The 24,696-nt window shown below is 40.1% G+C and overlaps 1 pseudogene; it reads right to left on the bottom strand.

The window, feature by feature from the left end:
- Positions 1-2,744: 2,744 nt before the first annotated feature.
- Positions 2,745-3,358, bottom strand: LOC148017951 (uncharacterized; annotated as a pseudogene).
- Between the last annotated feature and the right edge of the window lie 21,338 nt (positions 3,359-24,696).

The following is a 24,696-nucleotide window of genomic DNA, read 5'->3' as shown; positions in this document are numbered from 1 at the left end:
TGTAGTAGGTGGAGTAACAAACTCACCCCCTCTAGTCTTTTTAGCTGCATTTGGATTCTCTTCATCCCTCTTACGCTTCTCCTCAACAAGTACATCTGCTCCTTGAGACTTAGCCAAGTAGGCATAAATAGTGTACCTGTCAACAGGCGAATCCCAACCTATTTCAGATCTGATGGTAGAACCTACACTAGTCAAAACAGTCTGCTGAATTTTTCCCTTGTTTGTCGTCTCCATAGCATAGGTCCATAATGCTGACTGACTCTCTGAACCTTTCTCAATCTGAACTCCATATGCAGAAGCATCTCCTCTAGCTTCCACATAAGAAGTACATGCAGCCATATCATCAACTAATTTCTTCATTCCACCTTTTCCAAAATTGGTAGCAAGTGGAGCTCCTGTTTCAGTCAACTAGATCTTTCCATCTTGTCCCCAAAATACCAAATTCTTCCTCCTTGCATCTTGAAAAGATTCACAATCCCTGCAATGTTGATGGTCCGTACTATCACACCAAATACATCTTCGATCTCTCCTAGGTGCACTAGGAGCACTCCTAGGTGTAGTAGGAGCACTAGAAGGAATAGTAGGCACGGTCGAAGCAAACTGTTCTTTCAATTTCCCCACCAATTCTGCTTTAACTGACTCCAGTGTCAAATCCGTTATGCCTTTAATTATGTCATCAAGAGAGGAAGGAACCGACAGAGCGGATGGTTTTGGGGCAAAAGGAGCCAGCATCGGTCTTGGAATAGGAGGAACAGGAGGAGTAGAAATAGTAGGCACTGGCATAGGCCAAGTAACTGGATGAGGAAGAGAAGAAATAACAAGGGTAGAAGCAGGCATAGGAGCAGAAGACGGCGTCAGTGTCATGGATCCATTCTGTAAGCGGGTCTTCCATATCCGCCTCTTGGTCAAAGTCGAGACCGCATCCTGGGCATTTTGCCAATCCGTTTTAAGACCCATAGGCTTCGTGCGATCCTCAAGAAGCCCTCCTAATTCTTCCTAAAGAGCAGGATCTGTAGCTTGCAAGAAAAGCTCAACTTTCTCAACATCCAATGCTCTTTGTTCAATGGCATCAAGCTGACTATACCTCTCTTCAAATTCTCGTATCAATTTTGAAGCAGCTAGATCTTTGTTTGGCATATAGACCCACTCTCGGAATGACCGCTATGTAGCCATCCCAAAGTCCTCAAGAAAATACTCCTCTTTCAGGGCCTTCTTAAAATCTTGCCAATGCGAATTTTGAAGGAAAAGATCAGTCACTTTTGCCCTCAAGGCAGGTGTGACAAGGCGAAGAAAATATTTACTCATAAGTCCTATTGGTACTCCAAAAAATCCCATCTTGATCTCATACGTCTTCAAATAAGCCGATACATTATAGCCATCAAATAGCTTCTTCTCATTTTCAATTGCTTCAATTGCCTTAGTCGCGCTGATTGCATTATCCTGCTCCGAATATAGTTGCCTTTGTTGAGACAACTGTTGTTGATGCAACTGCTGCTGCTGCTGCATATACAATTGTGTCTGCTGATTTTGAAGCTGCATATACATAGACATATTCTGCAAATTCTACTTTAAATCATCCGTTGAAGTACTTAAAGCAGCAATCAATGATGGAACTAAAGTAGAGGACAAAGCAGGAATCGTAAAAGAGGTTGAAACTGATGCTGAAGTATCTCCCATCCTAAAATTTAAATGCGACGCTTTCACGTCGGGTTCACCAAAGATGTCGAAGGGTTTTTCGAAAGCAAAGTCACGTTTTTAGAAGACCTTGACAAATTTCAAGATAGAAGATCAATTCTATAGCAAGAAATATCGGTGATAATAGATGGATCAATGGATCATCCTATTTTAAATCCTTTCTATTCAAAGCCATGCACAGTTCAGAAGTGCGAGGCCTCAAAATAAATTCTCCCCAACAATATGAAATCCAAGTTCAAGGAGAAACTGAATCAGTTCCATATTGTTGATCCCTCTGTCCTGAAAATCACAGCAGCAGGGATGTATTCTCGAATAATTTACCACAGTTGGTAATTTGTATCCATTAACAAGAATTAAAAACTTGATTCTGTTAATTTTTCATCTTTAGTACCTCTGGATAAAAGATCAGCACGCTGAAAAGTCTGGATCACAAAAGGATTTTGCAATTCATAGCCATACTCTGGAAAGCCTGAGCTTACAAGTTGTAAAAAGGACACCTTCCCATACTCAGCAAAGAACTAGACCATTTCATATAAGGTTTCTGAAGGCTAGCTTATTGAAAAGTGCAGTTGACAATACCATAAGTGTATAGAACCAGCCACGGGTCTGGTCTAAACCCTCTGCCACAAAATGACTTGGGAAGTTATGATTGAACAGAGATGTGTTTTCAAAGGGATAATGAATATAAGCGTAAGGCATGGAACCACTTTCAAACCAGCATTCAAAGACATCATCGCTTTTGTGTAAAGCTCCTTATTCAGGGCCCCTCCTCAAGGGAATGGTGATGCGGTCGATCTTATGTCAGTGCAAATCAGTAACCTTACACCCAGATAGTTCCTCCAACTGCTTCATGGACCGAGTGGTGGGATTACAAATCGAGCTGGTATAAGCATGGGGAAAGCCCATTCATATGGTAGCAGCCGCATGAATGGATCTGTTACCTCTGTTTCTGCACCATCTCTAGTCTCTGGATTTGTAAATAACCAGGGTGTTCCTGGAATGGGTTTTCTCCATCTATAATTGGAGGTGCAGGTCCTCGGATTACAAGCTCAGTTGGCAACACCTTTAAGGAACTCTGGCCCCTCTGTATGTATCCTCTTCTGTAATGTGTTGTAATTCTCAAGCACTTCCCTTAACCTTCCTTTCATCTCCCCTAGATCCATCTTGATGGCATGCACATCCTCCAGATCCATTACACTTGATTTCGTCAAGCAAAGACTAAAGTTGAATCGTTGAAGCAATTTCATAGTCAATGCTTCCACAACATCAATTTTATTTCCTAGTTCTTCGTGTTGCTTATTTATCTTTTCAGCTGTAACTCTCTGCCACTCCTGATAAAGATTGAACAGTGCAGCTATTGTTGTGAGATCCAGAGAACCATGTTCGCCAAAATAAGAGAGTGATGAAGGATGCCTTAGAAGCAGGTCTTTCAGGGTGCCTTCAACTGGCAATGATTTCAATATAGGTGTGGCGATTTCCAGCGCTTTAAGTTTTTGAAGAAAGGATCAGCTTCTTCAAGCCTGCCAGACACAACGGTGATGCCATCGTTCCGTTCAAACTTGGAAGAACCAGCATGCCTCGCAACTTTATAGACCTGTAAGCATAACATATGTGCCTTCTGCCGGGTGATCTTCTTCACGTTTTCCAGAAAAGCTTCTCCCATAGTTTTTCCCTTCGTTGCTTTTTATTCTGGCTCTCCCCATTCAATGTCAGTATTTTTCAAAGGAAGCCCAACATCTGGCCTTGCGCAGCTAGCCAACTCATTAAGAAGAGCAATCAAATCAGCAATATACCACAGCTTTCTATTGTTTCCTCCAGATTACTAGGTTCTTTCACAAGTTCGTCCTCATCTTCTAAACGTAATCGCAGTTTCTTACTCACAACCCAAGTTTGCTGGAGTAATCTGGAAAACTCTGCCTCATTAGCATCTTTAGATGGAGAGCCTGCATCAGTGTGGATTTCCCCATTAATGTACTTGCGCCTTAAGTTCTTTGCTTTCTCATACACTTGCCTTTCTATGAAAACTACGCCCTACTCTCCGGCTGACCTTCTTGGCTACCTCTCCTTTTTCTTTTTCTCCCTAGTCCCGATACAAAGCACTCCCCTTTTTCCAGAAAAGCAGCCTTCTTTTTTATCTAATTTTGTCACCTGGCAGATTTGGAGTCTCAGATGCAAGCGGGCTCTCAGAGAAAGCAGTCCACTACTGATCTGTTCTAGCCTCTATCTGGTTAAGATAACATTCACACTCTCTAGCAGGGATTAGATAGACTACAAAATGGTTTCCAATCCCAGCAGGAAGTGCAGGATTTACTAAGGTGACACTAGCTACTATTGTCTGCCCACCTTGAATTGGAAGTACAGAACAAGGCCCAAACACAGTGCCCCAGCCAAAGAACAGAGAATTACCAGCACAAGTGTCCCTATACCAAATACATCCGTCGCAGCACTAGTCAAGGGCATTACCCAGTCTAAAGATTGCCAGCATAGTCAACTCCAACATTCTAGCATGAAGACCTATCCTCTAGAAAAGGCTTCTTTAGTAATAAGCAAGTTCACAAGATAGTTTTCTCCTTGGGATCTGCCACCTACCTTGGTTTACTGCCCTCATCAAGCATTTTGTCATACTGTTTGAGAGCAAAAATACCATCATTGCATCAGACATATGCACAAACCATGGCTGTCCATGCAACTACATTGTGGACTGATAATCTATCAAACAATTGGCATGCTTGCTCTAGACTGTCACACTTAGCATGCATATTAACCAGAGTATTACCGATCATGTTATCAGTGTCAAATCCACTAGAGACCATCTGATGATACACCAATCTCCCCATTTCCACAATACTGCCCACACAGAACAAAATGCAAACACAACAACTAAGTATGTACAAAGTAACAAATGTCACACATACAACTTTTTGGTGGATTCCACACCTCGGATGTGTAGCAGTACGACATCATTTCTTGCAAGTATGTCCTATTGTCCCTACATTCCGTAAATGTGGGCAAGTCTTTACGGTATAAGAGTTTCAGCTTTGGCAATAAGAGCGATTAGGTCACGTCCTCAACATGCTAAATGCTAGTTAGCTCTTTGGGATATGTTGCATTGATTTAACCCTTCCTAAACGAGTCCCTCGTGGTTTAGGTGTTTAGGTTAAACCAATTTACTTTTCTATTCTTGAAGATAATTACGCTACCATTTTCGTTACCACATGATTCATTGCCTACCCATGAGTGGATTTTACAAACCCTAACTTTTCTGGTTAAGATCAAGGCATATGTTGAGTTACGACATAATTCCAATTGATCCTTTTATAACATGCATTCAAGATTCATGCTACTAAACTTTAGGGTCTTATGTGAACCATGCAGCTTTTTCTAACTTCCTTTCTAAATGAGATATTCATACGCTGAATGAGCATTACACAACTTTTCGTAACTATTTTCATAGTTGATTGAGATTTAAGCCAATTGACTAGAGTTTAATCTACTTCATGCAGCTCTAGAATCATTTCCATGCCTAGCAATTTCCTATGGTTGTTAGCAAACTTCTTTAAAGAATCATTTTGAAGAAAAGATGTTCAATAATGCGACATGCAATTTATTCCTTCCATGCATAATCGAAGTTTACTATCATTATTTCGACTTGTAAAGATCGGCTTTAGTTAATCTAAGTTCGTTACTTTGTAATGCAAAAAGAAACCACTTGCTAAGAATGCATAGAGATCTTATGCTCTTCATTTTCATTCGTTTAATACAAATAACCGATTCTTTGATCGTAAGTTATTTCCTTTAACTTAGCCAAGGTATTTCAATCAAAAAAGTGCATCCTAATTCCATAAATGATCCATTCATAATCGAAATATTACGACATTAATCAAAATTCGGAAGAAAAACCTGGACTTGTGGTAAAATGTCCACATGGATGTTAGGAGATGATCCTCCTGTGGTTGCGCCTTGTGCCTTCTTAGGGGCCATCGCGAATTCAGCCTTTTCGCCTTGGATGCAGATTTATGATCTTGGCTGTCTCCTTCGCACACGAAACTCCCTTTGTGATTTGACTTCCTTGATCGATTCCACCATCTTTCAGAATCGAGCTTTAGAAGGCCTTAAAACTGCCTCCTCGAAGTAGGGAATGGATTTAAAAGACTTGAAATGGAAGGCTTTTAAAAGGAAACCGGGGTTGTAAAAAAACTTTGTGGAATTGCTAGGGAAAGGCCTTTTAAACCCGGCTAGTGTGGCTCATGGGGGATGTAAGGGGGAAGAGTCTAATTTCCGAGGATATAAGAGACCGCTTGAGAAGGGCAATAGGAAGGGTTTTTTTAAGAGCCCGCAAGTACATATAAATTTGAGTGGCGATTTCCCACGGGAAGGGTCTTTAAAACCCGGCCTAAGGTGGGAAAAAGGGCTTAAATTTCAACGGGGAAGGGGTGTAAGGCAAGCTTGGAAAGGGCTTAGCTCCGGGGGTTATATAAAAACCCACAAGGGAAGGCCTTATGAAGGCCTCATAGGAAGGGGGCTTAAATGATTTTAAAGAAATTTTGTGGGGTGGGGGGGGGGAACCCACGGGAAGGGAGGCTTTGGAGGAGGCCCTTAGAAGCTTCAAGAAGCTTCTGAAAAAATGTGGTGGAACCACGTGGATGAGAGGAGGGCGACTAAATTGGTAGGGTGACGTCATCCCTTTACCAGTGGCTCACGACCCGGTCCCCCTGTGCTCAGGTGGCGACTTCACGACTTCAGGCGACCATTTTTCCCCCTTTACGACTACCACACAGCCCTCCTTCAGCGTGGCAGCAAGCGCAGTATGTCGTTGCCTTCATCTCCTCCTTTCTCACAATTTGTGGCAACTGCAGCGTGATCCCTCTCTCCCGGCCTTGCATTATGGCCCCTCCTTCACTCCTCTTACTCCCCAATCTACAACGTGACAGCCCTTCTTTTCTTCCTTTCAAGCCTTCTCCCTCCCACTCGACTGGCAGCCTTACGCCCCTCCTTCCTTACTCCATAGCAGAGGGCTTTTATAGGTGAAGGGAGGGGAATCTCTCTCCCCCACGCGGCCTTACACATGGCTATATCCCTTCCATGAGCCCCAACAAGGATGCTCAGTCATTGTGCCTCCCCTCCCTCTCCTCCAGCACGACTGTCGGCTAGGGGAAAGAGGGGATAATTACAAAAAAAATTGTCATAATTTCAAAATTTATCCTCATGACCTCCTACCAAGAGGAGGTTCTTATGAAGAACGCGGGTTTTTATTAAACCTTAGTCCTAAGTTTCGATTGGCTCATGGAGACAGTACTGTCTATGACTACAATGCCGGTATTGACATTTGCCCAGGACTCATGCGCACACGTAATATTTTTCAGCAGAAATATTACATTCTCTCCCCCTTGGAGGAATCGAGATGACCTCATCTCGAGATAAACTGGGGATATTGATGGTTGACAGTGCTTTCATCTATCCAAGTGGCATCCTCCTCAGGATAATCACTAAACGAGGCATTCTCTCAAGGTTCTGGATCTGAGTTCTCTCTCCCTAACATCTAAGATCCTGTCAGGCCGTAGTTAAGGACTCCTTGACTAGGCATTACAACTTGTTGGTCATCAAGTACATGACTAGGTTTTAGTACATACTTCTTCAATAGGCTGAGATGGAATACATTATGAACCTTTAGGTTCTCAGGGAGTTGCAGTCTATAAGCATTAGGTCCTAGGCACTTGAGGATCTTGTATGGTCCACAATACCTTGGACTTAGCTTCTTGCAATCTCCTAAGGATAGAGAACTCTTCTTTGGGCGTATGCGAATGAAGACCATGTCTCTTTCCTTGAAGATTCTATCTTGATACTTCTAATCCGTGTATGCCTTCTGTCTATCCTTGGTGGCTTGGATCTCCTGTCTTATTGACTTTACTTGGTTATCCATCTCTTCCAACATCTGCCTTGAAGCTGCAACCCTTAAGGTTGGATCTGAGAAGTATAGGGGACTTCGACAGTCATGACCATACAATGCTTGGAAAGGGGTCATCTGAATGCTTTGTTGGTAAGAAGCATTGTAGGCAAATTCCACCAAAGGCAAGTATTGAATTCACCTTTTTGGTTCACGACAACAATATGCCCTAAGCATATCCTCAATGACTTGATTGACTCTCTCTGTTTGGCCATCGGTTTGGGGATGATAAGCTGTACTAAAATAGAGTTGAGTTCCAATGGCTTCAAAGATAGCTCTCCAGAAGTGTGATGTGAAGAGAGAATCACGATCACTAATGATTCTTCTAGGTAGCCCATGTAGCTTGAATATCTCCTTGATAAACAACCTTGCAATGTCTGAGGCTTTATAGTTTTTCTTTACTGGAATAAGGTGTGCAACCTTAGTTAGCATGTCAACCACAACCATGATGGAGTTTTATCCTCCCTGAACTTGGGGTAGGCCAACAACAAAGTCCATACTGATGAATTCCCATTTCATTTGGGGAATGTCGAGTGGTTGTAACTTTCCTAGCATTTTGACATGTTCGGCTTTGATACGTTGACAAGACAAACACTCAGTGACATATTTGAGAATGTCACCTTTAAGCCTCTCCCAATAGTAGCTCTTCCTAACTGCATTGAGAGTCTTGGCATAGCTAGGATGTCCTGAGAAAGGGGAATCATGAGCTTCCCACAATATCTTCTGCTTAAGTGACTGGCTTGCCGGTATACATACTCTCGTTCTATAGTAGACAAGTCCACTTTTGATAGAGAATTCATGATACTTGGCCTGCAGCTTTTGGTCCTGGTCCTTGATAGAGATCTCCCTTAGCATCTTTTCATAGGCTAGATCATGGCATGCTTCTTCTCTAGCTAGCTTAAGTATTGGATTGTTCGGCATGGATACCTTTTAGCTAGAGATCTAGCTGTTGATGGGTTTTGCAAGATTAGAGAATTAAGGAATGCCTTGCGACTGAGTGCATCGGCAACTACATTCTCCTTTCCAGGTTGATATTTGATTTCAAAATCATACTCCTCCAGCACTTCAATCCACCGACGTTGCCTCATGTTGAGCTTGTTCTGGGTAAAGATCCACTTGAGACTTTTATGATTAGTCACTAGAGTAAACTTGTTACCCAACAGGTAGTGTCTCCAAAGCTTTAGAGCATGGATGACACCTAGCAGTTCCAGATCATGGGTAGCATAATTCTTCTCATGGCTCTTCAGTTTCCTTGAAGAGTATGCTACAGGATGACCTTCCTGCATGAGTACACATCCTAAGGCAAGTGTGCTAGCATCAATTACTACCTCGATCTCCTTACTAAGGTCTGGAAGTCTTAGGATAGGTGGTGATACCAAACTTTGCTTCAAATTTATCAAAACTAGATTGTTCGGCAGTTGACCATGCAATAGATGTTTGCTTCCTCAGTAAGTTCGTCAGGGTGTTACAATCAAAACATAGTTTTTGATGAAGACCCTATACCATCCTGTCAATCCAAGAAAACTACGTATTTCTTTGACAATTGTTGGTATTGGCCATTCTAGCACATCTCGGATCCATTGCGATTCCTTTCGCTAATACGATGAATCCCATATATTCAATTTGACGCTTGAAGAATGCTAATGGGACCTGAAATCGGCCGGCACTGGCTATGGCACTAGCCGGACCTCATGCTCATAACTGACAAACACACCCTCACGGCCTCACAGACCAGGAGCGTCAATCTAATGCTAAAGGACAAACTATCCTGAAGCCTAACCTATGCATTTATAGTTTCATCATTTTGTAGTCCAATGTTTCCCTTTCTATAAACTCCATAGAGGGAGAACCCACACACATTGACAATGCCACGATCACATACATTTGAATTACCGCTTAGGCTCCGTGTCTCGGGATCTCGATTTTGGTGTGGGACTGCGGGTCAGCCCACATTCAATGTCCAGCATCTTCACCTTCATGTCTACACCGACCCGGAAGCAATCTGGTTCCAACCGGACAAGCTTTCCTCCACCATTCTTCATTTTCCTCTTGCACACAAGAACAACCCCTTAGGGGAGAGAGAGGGAGGAGAGAGAAAGACTAGAATTGGCTCTCTTCATTCAGGCCACCATTGGACGAGCGAAGGACAGCGATATGACCGGCCAACAGGGAGAAGATCAGGGCCATAATCAATTGGATAGGTTGTTTGCAGCCCCACATCTCCATCTCCATCATGAGGGGGCGCATTTTTCGCACGCAGGTAGGCGTTTTGCTCCTCTCCTCCATCACGATTTTTTTTCATGTGAAGTTTCATATTGGCATAAAATGCCTCAAGCCCCAAAGGTCACTTGCCATTTGGCCCAAAGTTTGTCAACCTCTTCATATCTTGACCGGTTTCTTGGCCCGGTTTCTTGGCCATTTTCCCGTCCGGCATCCGATTCGAGTGCTGTAATTTTTTATGCATCCGGCTTGACATCCCGCATTGACTGGCAACTCTTGACAACTCACACGATAGTCTGAAAAATTATCAAAAATCCGCAGGTGTCGCTCGGACGCCTTTTAAAAGTCGTCTTTCACTTAGTGCTTAAAATCATCCTAGCTGAAGCCGCCGCCTTCGATGTTAAATATTTTTTCCCTAAATTTCAGATTTTTTGGAAAATTTTAGGTATATCCCGCGCTCAAAACTCCGCTCTCAAATGCACATTTCTTTATCTTAGCATACAGCTTGTGTGCTCTCATTGTCTCAAGGACAATCCGAAGTTGGGGTTCATGATTTTCTTCCTAAAGTGTCGTCGAAGAAGACAAGCATGAAGTCATCAAGATATGGCCTAAAGATATCCGGCATTAACCTGTTGAAGGTGGCAGGCGCATTCGTAAGCCCGAACCACATAACTAGAAACTCAAAGTGTCCATATCTTGTGTTGAAGGCCGTCTTTGGGATATCTTCATCCTTGATCCTTATCTAATAATAACCAGACTTGAGATACCATAGGAATTGGATATCTATTCTTAATAGTAATTTTATTTAGGGCACGATAATCAATGCACATGCGATAAGTATTCTTCATCTTCTTTACTAATAAGACAGGTGCACCAAATGGAGAACTGCTAGGTCTAATTAATCCTCTGTTAAAGTAATTATTCTATTTGATTTTGAATTTCTTTCTGTTCAATTTGGTTATGTCTATATGGTGCTTTACATGGTGGTTGTGTTCCAGGAATTAAATCTATTTTTTGATCTTTAGGACGTGAAGGTGGTAGTCCAGGTGGTAAATCAGCAGCAAAACAATCTTGAAATTGGGCAAGAAATTGTGTATGCCTAGGATACATTTGTTTTTTTTTAGCTTGAATTTCATTCACCCATATTAAATAAGATTTGCTACTTTTACGTAATGTATGTTTAGCTTGAGTATGAGTAAGCAGTGGAAAATTATTGAAAGCGTGCATACCATGCAATGTGATTTGTTTTCCTTGAAAATAAATTTTAATTGAATGCGTAGAATAAATTATGTTAGGATTGTATTGATGATGCCAAGGCATTCCTAAGATAATGTCACTAGACTGCAAATGTACAACTAGGAAATTTCTTCGTTCAGTGTATTCACCAATTTTAATTTCTAAATTATGCACCTCTTGTGTTCCATTATATCTCATGCCTAGGAATGCAGCTTTGATGTGATAATGTGTAGAAAGAGTTTGTAAATTCAATTCTTTGACTAACTTTGCAGAAATAAAGTCATGTGTGCTACCATCATCATGTAAAATAGTCTTTTCTTTACCATGCACAAAACATTTCATTGTTAACAAATAATGGGGAGTTGGAATACCTGGCAAAGTATCCGAAGTAGTACCAATGTCGTCATTATCTTCCGTAAAGTCAGGCATTTCCTCACGTTCTTCTTCTTCGATTGCTCCAAGATAATTGATATGGACAGGTGGCTTTTTGGTTTGGCAATTGACTGCTAGATGTCCAGGTTGATGGCATTTGTAACAAACTATAGGTTTGGCTTTAGATACATTATTGGTAATGGTAGGAAGTTTAGGAAGGTTGGGATTTGACTGTGAGGATGGCTTAGGGTTTGGATTTTTATTTGATGGCAAAGTAGGTGGTCGTGTCCAAGATTTATGGAATGAAGATGGAAGAAAACAACTTTGATTGAATCTTTGAAAATTTGAATTGAATTGTTTGGAACCATAGTTACCATTAGTTGGAAATTGTTGTGGTCACTTGTCTCGTCCTCGAATCTTGTCTTCAGTGTCATGAGCCAAGGAAATTGCATCTTCAAGGATTGTTGGCTTGAACATTTTGACTTCAGCATAGAAATGTCCAAGTAGACCAAACATAAACTTGCGTTTATGGGTTGCTTCAGGTACATCTTCAAGCATGCGTAGTTGCAGTAGGGCATTCCAGAAACATTGAGTGTATTGGGAAATAGGTTCTCAATCTCTCTGCTGTAGAAGATCCCATTGCTTAATGGCTTTTTCATGGAACTGAGGAGGAAGGAAATTCTGCAAAAATTTCTTTTGAAAAGTCTCCCATGTAGTAGGACAATCAGTGCTCTTGCGGACCATAGTCCACCATAAGGATGCTCGATCGACTAAATGGTTAGTGACACATTTAATTTTGTCTTTCTCAGCATATGTTTCTTCATGGAAGTAATCATCAAATTGACTGATAAAAGCAAGTACAATCTTTCCATCTCGTGATCCATTGAAAGTACGAAATTTGAAGTTTCTTTTACTTATCTTTGTTTCTTTGCGGATGGATTGGGCTTCAAGTGTCGCATCGATGGTAGGTCGTATAAGATCTTCGGGTTGTGATCCATCTTGGTCGGTGGTAGAACGTTGCAGATTGGCCAATTGAACTTGCAAAGCTTGTCGAGCTCTTCGTTCTTCTTCGAGCTGCATCATAATCAAATCCAACTTTTGCTCCGGGTAAATCACCTTCAGCCATAAAATCATCCATATTTTTTTCAGTCATCCTGTAAAATCCAAAAGACCTCGCACTCTCGAAATCTTATTAGTGGGATGAGTGTAGCTCAAAGACAAGTATACAAGGCTTGTATATTTTTGTTTGGCTTTTATGGTCTTTGTCATTTGTGATTGTGGTATTCGTTGTCACAACCGTCTTCGTAGAAACTGCGTATGAACTTCTTCATTTGCTGAAACTGGTTCAGCAAGTCTGCAAGTGTGAACAGGGTCTATCAGAGAGCAATAGGCTGATTCTGTGCTTCTGCGTGTGAACTGCCTCTTAACTAGTTGTTGTTGAAGTCTTTTATGGACCTTTGTGACTTGCAGGATTAGGAAGACTTGGAGGACTTGGAAAATTTAAAAGCTTAAAAGATTTAATCAACAAGCTGATTTTCGTGTATCAGAAGACGTTGGCAATGAAATCGGCACCTTTTAGGACATACTCTTACCATCGATTGAGAAATTCGTGGAGTAAGCTTTTTAAAGCTTACTATTAAGCTTATTAAACTTTGGGATAAATCTTTTAAGATTTTTGGCTATGGAAGAGGAGTTTTCTTATCTGTATACAGACGACTTGAAGAAGGAGATATCCACGTGGTCCTCCGCCTACACAGGCTGGTCCTTCGCGATCAGAGGGTGCAGATGGGGGTTCTTGACCTCCAAGAACACGCTGGTATCGACCACTCGCGACGAAACTGACTGTAAAGCTCGATCATTCCAGGAGCTCCGCCTTCGTGCAAGATGGTAAGAGATTGGAAGCTCTCGATCTCAACTTCGCTCTGATACCACTAGTGCACAGATTGGTCACCGTATGCACGCATAGTGAGCGTTAGAAGGTCCCCAAGAACAAAAGAACTCTACATGAACAAGAGACCAACTCGGTGCAATCTCCCCCCATGCCTTGTGCGAGTACTCCACAAAGCATGTATTTCATATATTATTCATCTTTAAGCTCAAATAATAGCCCAAATTACAAAATAGCATGCTTTAGCTTTTGAGTTTGCTTTTGTGCCAATAAAGAATTAAAGCTAATGGGTGCCCAAGAAGTCAGGCGTACCCAAATATAATGTCCAATACAAATATTTAAATTGTGCGTCCATGCGCATACAAAAATAATAAATAAATATCAAGTGCGATAAAATATAGGCACCATGCATAAGATACGCGCCCATCAAAATATTGATGATAACTTGAATACACGCTATCCTCCAATGCTTTCCACTACCACCGCTGCTTGCTCTACACATCAACTGAAGCATTCACAGTTGTTAGAAAAACAATACAATTACACCAACAAAAGTGAATACCTAGTAGTCTTCAGCTACATAAATAAATTGGTTAGAAATCAATCCTAACCTTAATTTATCACGAGTGCGCACTCTAAACTCATAAACGTTTATTAATTTAAATATGTATTTTGCGGAATCACCCATGTACACATAAAATTAACAAAACGTCCGAAAAGGATAGGCATCCCCATCGACTTCTCGCACAAAGAATCCACTTTGTGTATAAGCCCCGGTAATAAAAGTTTATGGAATCCACCGCAAAACCTCACGGAATGCACCGTGGCATGGAATCCACCGTGGAATATGACTCCTAGCATCAGAAACATGTGATGTATATAGGGGATAAGTTGAAAGTGTCCCCTCATGTTTTCTCACTCATTCTCCTCCTCTCTCTCTCCCTCTCTCTCTTTTTCCATTTCTTTATCTTTCATGTGTATTCTCTCTCTCTCTCACATTCTCTCTTTCATGTGTATTCTCTCTCTCTCTCATTCTCTCTTCCTTTTCATTTCTTTTTCTCCCTCACTCATTTCCTCTCCTTCTCCCTCAATGCACCTCAATCTCAAGAAAAACAAACAAAAAAAGAAGAAAGAACAAGAACAAAACAAGAGGAGGATGGACTATTTGTCTCCTCTTCACGAAAAGCCCTCTCTTTGTTTCTCTCCACCCCCTCATGTTTTCTCACTCATTCTCCTCTCTTCCTCCCTCTCTCTCTCTCTCTCTCTCTTTCTCTCTTTCTTTGTTATCATTCATATTTATTCTCTCTCTCATTCTCTCTTCCTTTTCCTTTCTTCTTCTCCCTCTCTCATTTCCTCTCTTTCTCCCTCAATACACCTCATTCTCAAGAAAAACAAACAAAAAGCAAAAGAAAGAACAAGAACAAACCAAGAGGAGGATGGATTGTTCGTCTCCTCTTCATGACAAACCCTCTCCTTATTTCTCTCCACCCCCTCATGTTTTCTCATTCATTCTTCTCTCTCCCTCCCCCTCTCTCTGTTTCTCTCGTTCTTTTCCTTTTTTCTTCTCCCTCTCTCATTTCCTCTCTTTCTCTCTCAATGCACCTCCTTCTCAACAAAAACAAACAAAAGAAAAGAATAAAGAATAAGAACAAATCAAGAGGGGGAAATGTACTCATTGCAAAGACCTGATGATGGATTCTTTATCTCCTCTTCGTGACGGCCCCTCTTCTTCCTTTGTGCACTTCCTCCTCTTCTTCCTAAATAACAACGGTGTTAGAAATCAAGCTCACCGTCAGTGCGTCTTCATCTAAGACTGACATCTATGACAGCTAGTGTGCACAGCTGTCTACATGTGACTACATTAAATAAGTCGGGTTAGTAGTCAATTAGTGACCTGACTAGAGTTAGTCAGTCTAGTCTACATTTACACTAAGGTCACTTTATCTTGTAGTGGGTGTGTGCTTTTCAGTAGAGTGTGTGGAAATGAAGGAATGAGCTTGAGAGCCTGAAGGCTCATGGATATGTAGTCTTTCCCTTTCTCTCTCTCTACTCTTTGAACAAACGGCGGTGATGGTGGTGGTGAGAAGTTCTCATTCTTTCTCTTTCTCTCTTCCTCTTCCTTTCCCTCCCAAAGACATGATCTATTTTGCTCTCTCTTTCACTATCTCTCAAATTCTTTGTGGTAAACTTCTGCGCTCAGGTTTTGTCCACTTTTTTTTCTTTGAGCACCATAGCTATTTGTGATGCAAATAGCGACGCCACTAATATGTGTCACAACTACCTATCGCTATGCCCCTATATCTTTTAGTGACAATTTACTCCTTCAATAGTGTTGTCATGTGTAGCAGCATATGCTCTATTATGATTTGAATCAAAATGTCTCTTGAAACATAGATGGATTGGATGATCACTCTTTTTGCAATAGTCACAAGGAGAATAATCTTTGGATAAATATGGTTGTTTATTTGTAATACCATGTTCTTCATCATATTTTTTTGCTCAGCAATCATGTGTAAAGCGTAGAAAGAGACGCCTTCAAGCAAGTAAAGCTTGGTCGATTTGTTCTGACACTATGTGTGCTCTTGTGAGATCATAACTATTTCTTGATTTGTGTGACATCGTTCATGTTGTTGTCAATATTCAATCAAAGATATACAAACTTGATCAAAATTAATCCCATCTTTGTTAGATAATATAGTAACAATATTATCATAAGTAGGATCCTTTACAATGGCAAGAAGCCATGTTATCAATTGCTTTCATGGAATGGCATTACCAACATCAATCAGCACAACAAGCTCATTGATAATATTCTTGAATGACTCGATATGTGTTGTCATAGATGTTCCGATGTTGTATTGTAACTTATGAGCTAACTATGAAGATAAAGTATTTTTGTAATAGATTTCTTCTCAAAATTTGCTATAAAAAACTCCCATATGGCTTTTGAGGTTGAAAGATTACATACATCAAGCATAAGAGTTTCTTGAAGAGAAGAAAGAATATACCAATCAACTGCATTGTCATGTCTAACCCAGTCATTATAAAAAATTTTCCATTCTTTAAAGATAAGTCCTTTAATTTTACAAGGATATTATGATGAGCTTGATTAATCGGTTGAGACAGACATTCATAATTACCAAGAATAATATTATACAAGTCATCACCTTTAAGAATTAGTAGCATCTTTGCTTTCTATCCAAGGAATCCTTGTCCTTGAAAGTGAGGGATGAAACGTTGTCTAGAACAAAATCCATTAACGATTATAAAATTTGATACGTATATGGCTAAGAGAATACATACAATATGAGATCATAGAGTCTACACACCATATACGAAACAATGGCAGAAGTGCAATATGACAAGCCGTATACAAAAGCTATGTTGTAAAGAAAGACATTTAGTTCAAAAATCATACTCCAAAAGAAAGAGACTTAAGATAGATGAAATTTGGGCAAGAATAAAGTGACCCAAAATGGATTAAACACATGCAAGAATAAATTGACCCAACATAGATGAGAAATATAAGCGACGATCAAAACATTATTGTTGTACTTTTTAGCCAAGATTAATAGATGATGATCTGACTAATTTTGATAGAAACTCAAGAGTGAGTAATCATGGCAAAACTTGTGTTGTAGAAGTTTGCACGAAAAGCTATTGTTCTATTTGTTTCCCTTTACAAGTCCAGTTTACCTTAACTAACATAACTTTTGTTACAAAACTCCAAATTGAGCATGGATTTGGTAGGAAGAAAGCTTGTGAGTTGTAGCACATCACGAAAATGGTTTTTCTTGAGAAACTCATTTTCTTTAGAGTTTTCCAAATATAAAATTTTAGGGTGTCCAAGGGAGGTATATCTACACGATGATAGAGTGAACTTCTTCTATGCTTAAAATTCATAACATAAGATACTCATAAGATATACAATACATCAAATTTAAGCGTGAAAAGAATATGAATCCAGAATTGAAGAGATACTATATAGGTATACTTTCTTATTATCTTCTTCAAGGAATTGGTTGTAGTCTATTGTGATAGCTCCAGTACCATGTTGAGATGTAGAGAGAGAGAATATATATAGAGACGAGAGAGAGAGAGAGAGAGAGAGGAGACACACCATGTATACTCCTAAAGACTATTTCATATTGATCACAATCTACATATGTATAAGTGAGACCTAGTCTGGATAGAGTGAGCTATATATAGCTCCAACATCTCTCTATCCCTTTTCCTTTCCCACAATCTTTGCCTCAATCTCTTTCTCTCTCTATTCCTCTCTCACTATCTCCATGTCTCTCTCTCTCTCTCCCTCCCTATCTCCTACCTCTCACTCCCTCTGGCCCTTTTTTTTCCTACCCTTTCTCTCTCTCTCTCTCTCTCTCTCTCTCTCTCTCTCTCTCTCTCTCTCTCTCTCTCTCTCTCTCTCTCTCCTCCTTTTTCTCCTCCTCTCCCCCCATCTACCTCTCTTTCCCCATTATTATTTCTCTATCTATCGATCCCTCTCTCTCTCTCTCTCTCTCTCTCTCTCTCTCTCTCTCCTACCTCTCTCTATTTTCTCTTCTTTTTTATCTCTCTCTCCCTCTAAATCAGTCTTTCCCTTCCTTCATTTTACTTCTATCCCTCTCTCTTTCACTTTTTTCTCTCTCTCTATTTTCTTTACTTCTCTCTCCTCTCCCCCTTTATCTCTCTTTCTATTTATTTTTATATCTCCCTTTCTAGCCTCTCTCTCTCTCTCTCTCTCTCTCTCTCTCTCTCTCTAGTTCTCTCTCTACAAATTTTTTTCTATCCCTCTCTCTCAACTTTTTCTTTTCTGCTTTTAATTTTCTCTCTATATTATCTCTATCCCTCCCTCCTCCTTATCTCTATGTCTCTCTCTTTCTTTTTTTCCTTCCCTCTCTCTCTTTTTTCCTCCTTATATATATATATATATATATATATATATATATATATATATATATATATATGTATGTATGTATGTATGTATGTATGTATGTATGTATGTATGTATCTCTCTCTATCTCTATTTTCCCTCATTTTCTTTATTTATTCCTCCCTCTATTTCTCTCTGTCACTCCCTTCCTCTATTTCTCTTTGTATTTATCTATTCGCCTCTCTATTGCTCTAATTTTTATCTCTCCCTTACTCTCTCTCTCTCTCTCTCTCTCTCTCTCTCTCTCCTCTTTTTATCTCTATCCATCCCTCCCTCTCTCTATTTTCTTTACTTCTCTCTCTCTTCCACTCTTTCTATATGTTTTTTCTCTCTCCCTCTATTTTTTCTTCCTTTTATTTATTTCTCTCTCTCTCTCCCTTCCCCCTCAGTCTCTCATTATATATACATATCTATATGCATATACATACATACATACATAAATACACACACACACACACACACACACATGTAATTTCTCTCCCTCTCTATTTTTTAAAATTTTTTTCTCTCTTTCTCCTCCCTCATTCTATTACTCTCTCCTTTTTTCTCTCTCTTCTTCCCTTGCTCCATCTCTCTCTCCCCCTCTCCCAACGTCTCTCTATGCATCTCTCCATAAACAAAAAGAAATAGAGAAGAAAAGAAAAGAGGAAAACAAAGAGAGGAGACAATGTACTTATCTCAAATCTTGAAGAGCAATCCCTTCGTGCTTCCCTCCTTTTTCTTCTTCTTCTTCACAACTTTCCTCCTCATTCATGCCAATCTCCTCCTTTGCATATGGTGGCGATGATGAAAGTCTCTCTCTCTAAACTCCTTGAGCTCTCTTTCTCTCTCATTCACTCTCTTGCTCTCGCTCGTTAGTTTCTTATAAAATGTTGTACTTAGGTTTCAATACTTTTTTTCTCAATACATCATCTCTATTGGCATCACAATATGCTCACAAAGCATTGCTATTTGCGATGCTTTGCATTGCTATTTGCATTGCAAAGTTTTGCCATATGTGTCACCAATAGCAATCACAAAACATCACTATATGCAATGCATACAACAATGTTTCTAGCAACATCACGAAATCTAGTTGAGACCCAATAATACTATAGTTCCATTCCTTGTAATGAGTCTCATATTTCAAAAACACAAACTAAGCTTAACTACAAAGCATGATCGATGGCTTGTAAGAACAATTCTATCTTCTCAAAGTTAAGAGCATGTTACTTTATAGTATTCAACTAGCCAAATTTACCCTCAAATTCAAGTAAAAGGTCTATAGTAGCTACAAGACTTTTGTTGGATTTAATAATGCACTCCATGAAATTCTCACAAGTCACCAAACCTGTGTATTTAAAAAAAACTCCTCCTTTCGATCTTTGTAAAACTGATTTCATCTTGCATCTTTCACATAATTGTTATTTATGCATAGCTTCAACTTGTATACTACAAGCCACACAAAATACTAGCTCATCCTATATAAAGAGTCTCCATAGAAATCTATCTTTTTAGCATAGACCTTAAGGTTGGTAGAAATATTTTATTGCTTTGAAACAATTTGAGCTTGCTTTCCACAACCTATAAAGCTTTTCTGACAACATATTCATGCCCTGAGAAACAAAATCTAACTGTTGTTGCTAGTAGTGCTATAAATATGCCATAAAAGTCTATAATAATTGTCTTGCATCATGCAAAGGACTTGTAACATCTCCCATCCTACAAAACTCCTCTTTAGGCCTTAATCCACATCATACTTGTCAAAATCATTGAGATTTTTTCATGTGTAGCCCAAAATCATTGAGGTTCTAGTAAGAAGATCTCCCATGTTGCAAAATTCTTATGTAGACCTTTCATATCAAACTCATCAAAGATATTTAGATTATTGTTATATCAAACCGAAAATCATTGAGGTTCTAACAAGAATATCTTAGAGAAGAAAGGGAAAAGCATCCATACAAGAAGAAGGCAATAAATAGTTGAAACATTTGAAACACATGGAATAGATAAAAATCCAACTTTAGTGTATATTTGTTCTATTTGGGCTTTGGCTTAGATTCAGTATATCATATTCACTTTTAGACTATCATTCTTAGACTATAGCTTAAACTTGAAAACTAGGTTTTTTTCAGCCCAAAATAATTTGTGTTTGCTATAAATAAATCTAAGCTCAAAACAAAGTATTCTTCAACCAAAATGAGGCTCCAAATATGTATCAATGAGATTGGAAAAAAAAACTATATCCTTCAAAATAGCATGTTCTTTCCTTCAAAAGATCCTTATTTTCAACCTGAAAACCTTGCTTTGAATTACCTACAACACTCTGTATGAAAACCCCAAATCTTTCCATCTAGACCTCTCAATCAAGATCATCATAAGTAATAAAATCACCACAAATCAAGGTAGAACCACTTGAGCAAGGTGTAAATAGTACTAGATAGCCTATTATCTTTTTTTACATTTTTCCATAGTAGTTTAAAGACTTTTAGGTCAATTCTTCCATATGTATAAAGCCACCATACACAATCTTCTCCTTATCCTCTTTAGTTATTCCATGATATCTCCCTTTGCTTTTCCATCCAAAGAATTAAAAAAAATTGGAGCTTTCTCTCGCATTTTGTGATTACGTGTAGGGGCAGTCTATTTGTGCCTACAAAGCTGCCACTGCAAATCATGGGAATATCCCTAGTCTCTTCAGGCACTCCCAAACACCACTTACTCTTGTCTGTTGAAATGGTAAGCTCAACACCTACAGACATTGATGATTAGGTAGGGGCAACCTATTTGTGCCTGCAAAACTACCAGTGCGAATCATGGGAATATCCTTGCTCTTTTTAGGCACTCCCAAACACCACTTACTCTCGTCTGTTGAAATAGTAAGCTCAACACCTACAGACATTGATGATGAATCGCTGGGTTAGATGGGTCTCTACATTTACACTTAGCACATTGGTGATCATTATGATCTTCACATGGCCATTGACTTATCACTTATTATATTTGGTTTGTTGCACCTACCTACAACTAGCATAGTTATAGTGCCAGTCGATTAGTATAGTCAATTATGCATTGTATGACTTAGTAGGCCACTTTCCTTTACATTATATCTTATCTATACTTTGTGTACATTCTATTCTGTATGAAGAGAAAAAGAAGAAACCAACAAGAAAATGTTTTGGCCTTCATCACTCTTCTTGTATTCTTGAGTGTGTTTCCTCTCATATGTATGGTGTGTGTTTGGCGTAGTAGCTCAAGCAAGTCCCCCCCCCCCTCCCCCAATGCGATTTGTGAGAGTCCAAAGCCCCAAAGTTGGCTTCCTAATTGTCGAGCATAAGTCTTTGACACTCAGCACTTAGAATGAGGTGTAAAGTGACTTTAACATATTGACAAACAACCAAAGACAACATAAAATTCAACATGAACAATGATAGATAAGTCTTATAAGTATATATATGAAATCCAATCGTTGGCCCTCAAACGGAGGTGTAAACTAACTTGAACATATTGATAAACAATCATATACAATAAAAATTCAGTATGAACAATGACAAACAAGTCCCATAAGCACATAGATGAAACCCATCCACCGGCAATCATCTTGCAAGTTTTTAATTTATACATATGGAACCATGTAACAAAATATCCGTGTTATTTTTACTATTCGATTGTAAAATGCTATACTAAAGTCCTTATGGTACCAACAACATCGTTCAACCTTTCTAAGTAAATTCTTATTTCTTAGTACAATACTTTACAACCTTTCTTTATAAAAGAAAATCCTCAAATGTGTCGCCTGAAAGGCAAGGATAATCAGTCACTCTTATTCTCTCGCTTTTTGCTTCTTGTTCGTTTCTTCTCTCTCTCTCTCTCTCTCTCTCTCTCTCTCTCTCTCTCTCTCACTCTCTCTCAATTTTCTGTCACGGCTGCTTAATTTTTGCTCTACAGCCCCAAGCTTTATTTTTTGCTCTACCAGCCGTGATACTTAATTCGGGTGATAAGATTTGACGTTGGACTTAGTTGGTGCGGACTTTGATGATAAGGGCAGCAGCAAAGCTGTGTTGTACAGGTCTAACGTATTGTAACTCGTGTTTGCATTCTAGTACATAATATAACGCATGTTTGCAATGCAAAAACAGAAGTGTGTTCGAAATGTTGCTCGATCATTCAATAGTACTCCGGTTTATGTATTGTTCGCCTCACATACGAGTACCGTCTTTTCCCGTGTTAGACACCCACAAAGAAGCTTTATTAGGAGACATTATCAAATGCGTGTGTCTAAGATATTCATATCGAAGGGTCATTCAGAAATATATGGGCGCAATTTAGATACAGATCAAGGCTTCTACACCCATCAGTGATGACTCAAGGCTGACCAGGTACAGCGAGAAATGCCTGTGCTAGATATTCACAACGCACAGGAAAGGGTAATTTACAATGGTACCCACAGATCGCATATATGAAGTTGTACACCACCATACTCAGGCCGATGGAGATCTAGACTAGCGCCCCCTAATGCCCGGACGAGCTAATTTCGTATTCACAGGTGACAAAAACGGAATAGATGCCACTCATTGCAGCGTTGATTGCATGGTCAATGAATGCGAAATTGGTCCCTATATTGTGTTTGTATTATATGAGGCGTAACAAATTAAAGTACCGTTACCACAGACGTACTAAGGGCAACATCCCCTCCTGCATTGCAGCCTGCAGGTATTACCCGCAATCACGCAGCACTCATACACCGGGTGCTTCTTCTTTGTATCTATCGTGTAAGGAATAGAGCTACACGGACAGGCTGCTAGCTCTCGTCCCTGATAGAACCGGAATTCAGCCAGCATAGGATCATGCCGCCTCGCCGCCACATGGGAGGAATGATGAGTATATGCAGCTGTCATCAACAAACGATTCGCAAACAGATCAGTTAGTTGCACTATTCTTATGAACATGAGAATTTGCCAGAAGATCGCGTTGGTATTGAAACAATTGAAAGGTGGGCATGGTTAACTGTGAACCTGACGTGCCTGCGGCCATCGCTGCGGGAGTACTTATCAGGAGGAGAAGTAGGAGGAGCATATATGATACAACTAAAGGCGAACAATTTATTTTCGAATCGCGGTCGCGAGTTGCCCAGCTCGAATAGGTAGGAAAAGGAGACGTGAGGAGACGTGAAGCAGTTGATGGCAGATGCCTTGTGCAAGTGCACTTACATCGACCTCCCTTCAACCGAGGTCCCTTTTACCTTATATGCCTTGGAAGAAAAACGCCTTCTGACGCACGAGGGACTCGTGTCACCTTCTAGAACCCGAACTTTCGAAGTGTGCTCCTCGCTTGCAAAGCCTCAACAATCAGCGAGAGAAGACGTGAAGTAGTGCTCTTGACTCACTTATGTAATAAAAGTGCGTAGCGCACCTAAGCTCCTTCCGAACCATTTGCAGTCATGTGATTAGACTTTCTGGAAGTCATGTGATTTGACTTTCTGGAAGCATCGTTCCTTCCGAACCATATGCAGTCGTGTGATCAGACTTTCTGGAAGCATTGCGACTGACCCTCCCACTAAGGAATAGTAAGGATCGTACCACCTGCAGATCCATATGCCACCTGCATTGCTCCTTCCGAACCATATGCGCCAGTCATGTGATTAGACCTTCTGGAAGCATTGTCACTCACCCTCCCTCAACACTTTCTCCCACCTCGGGGAGTTGGGATCAACGGCTGTGGTTGAGGCCGAAAAAAGGAGTGCATCTTGACCTCTACTTTTTAACAAAGTACATCCAAATGACATAAAAACCTTGCCTACCAATGGTAATCCCAACCAATCGGAAAAGTGGGGGTTGACCAAGGAACGGTGTCTCAAATTTCCACGTGGTTTGCTGCGAGGACCAAAAGTAAACCCATCCAATCTTCTAAATGCAACTAGCCCGACGGAATTGATTGCATAGGCTGCCAATGCAAGGAGACGATAGATTCTGTGGGGCCCACCTTTAATGGGGCATTCAATGAAGTTGCTTGTAGGGCCGCGAAGCAAACTAACTCTATTACGAGTTTTTGAATCGCAGATCAAAAGGAAACCCAATCATTGTGATAAACGTAGTCTTTGAAGTAAACTACGCCAACCTGGAACCAAAAGCCGAAAACTCTCGATATAACCCATAGGAAACTCTCAATATAGCCTGCAAGAAACTCTTGTAGACAGGGCGCAAGGCGCATTCATGAGATATTTTGAACAGAGTTTTGAGGCCCATATTGCTACCAAATACAAGCTCACGACATCATCTGAACGAAGGTTTGAGGTCGTTTGCCATTTGCTGCTCATGGCATCCACAATAAGGTGCACATCTCTCTCTCTCTTTCTCTCATGTTTGCATTGGAAGCATTGTGACATTGGCATGATGTTTTGGTTGTATGTACATATGTAGTCAACACGCA

Source organism: Lygodium microphyllum, chromosome 21 (genome assembly GCF_053477565.2).
Source record: "Lygodium microphyllum isolate KBCC chromosome 21, Lygodium_microphyllum_v1.1.10, whole genome shotgun sequence".
NCBI classification, from domain to species: domain Eukaryota; kingdom Viridiplantae; phylum Streptophyta; class Polypodiopsida; order Schizaeales; family Lygodiaceae; genus Lygodium; species Lygodium microphyllum.
Note: the sequence above shows the minus strand (reverse complement) of the source record. Positions and strands in the feature narration are given on the sequence as shown.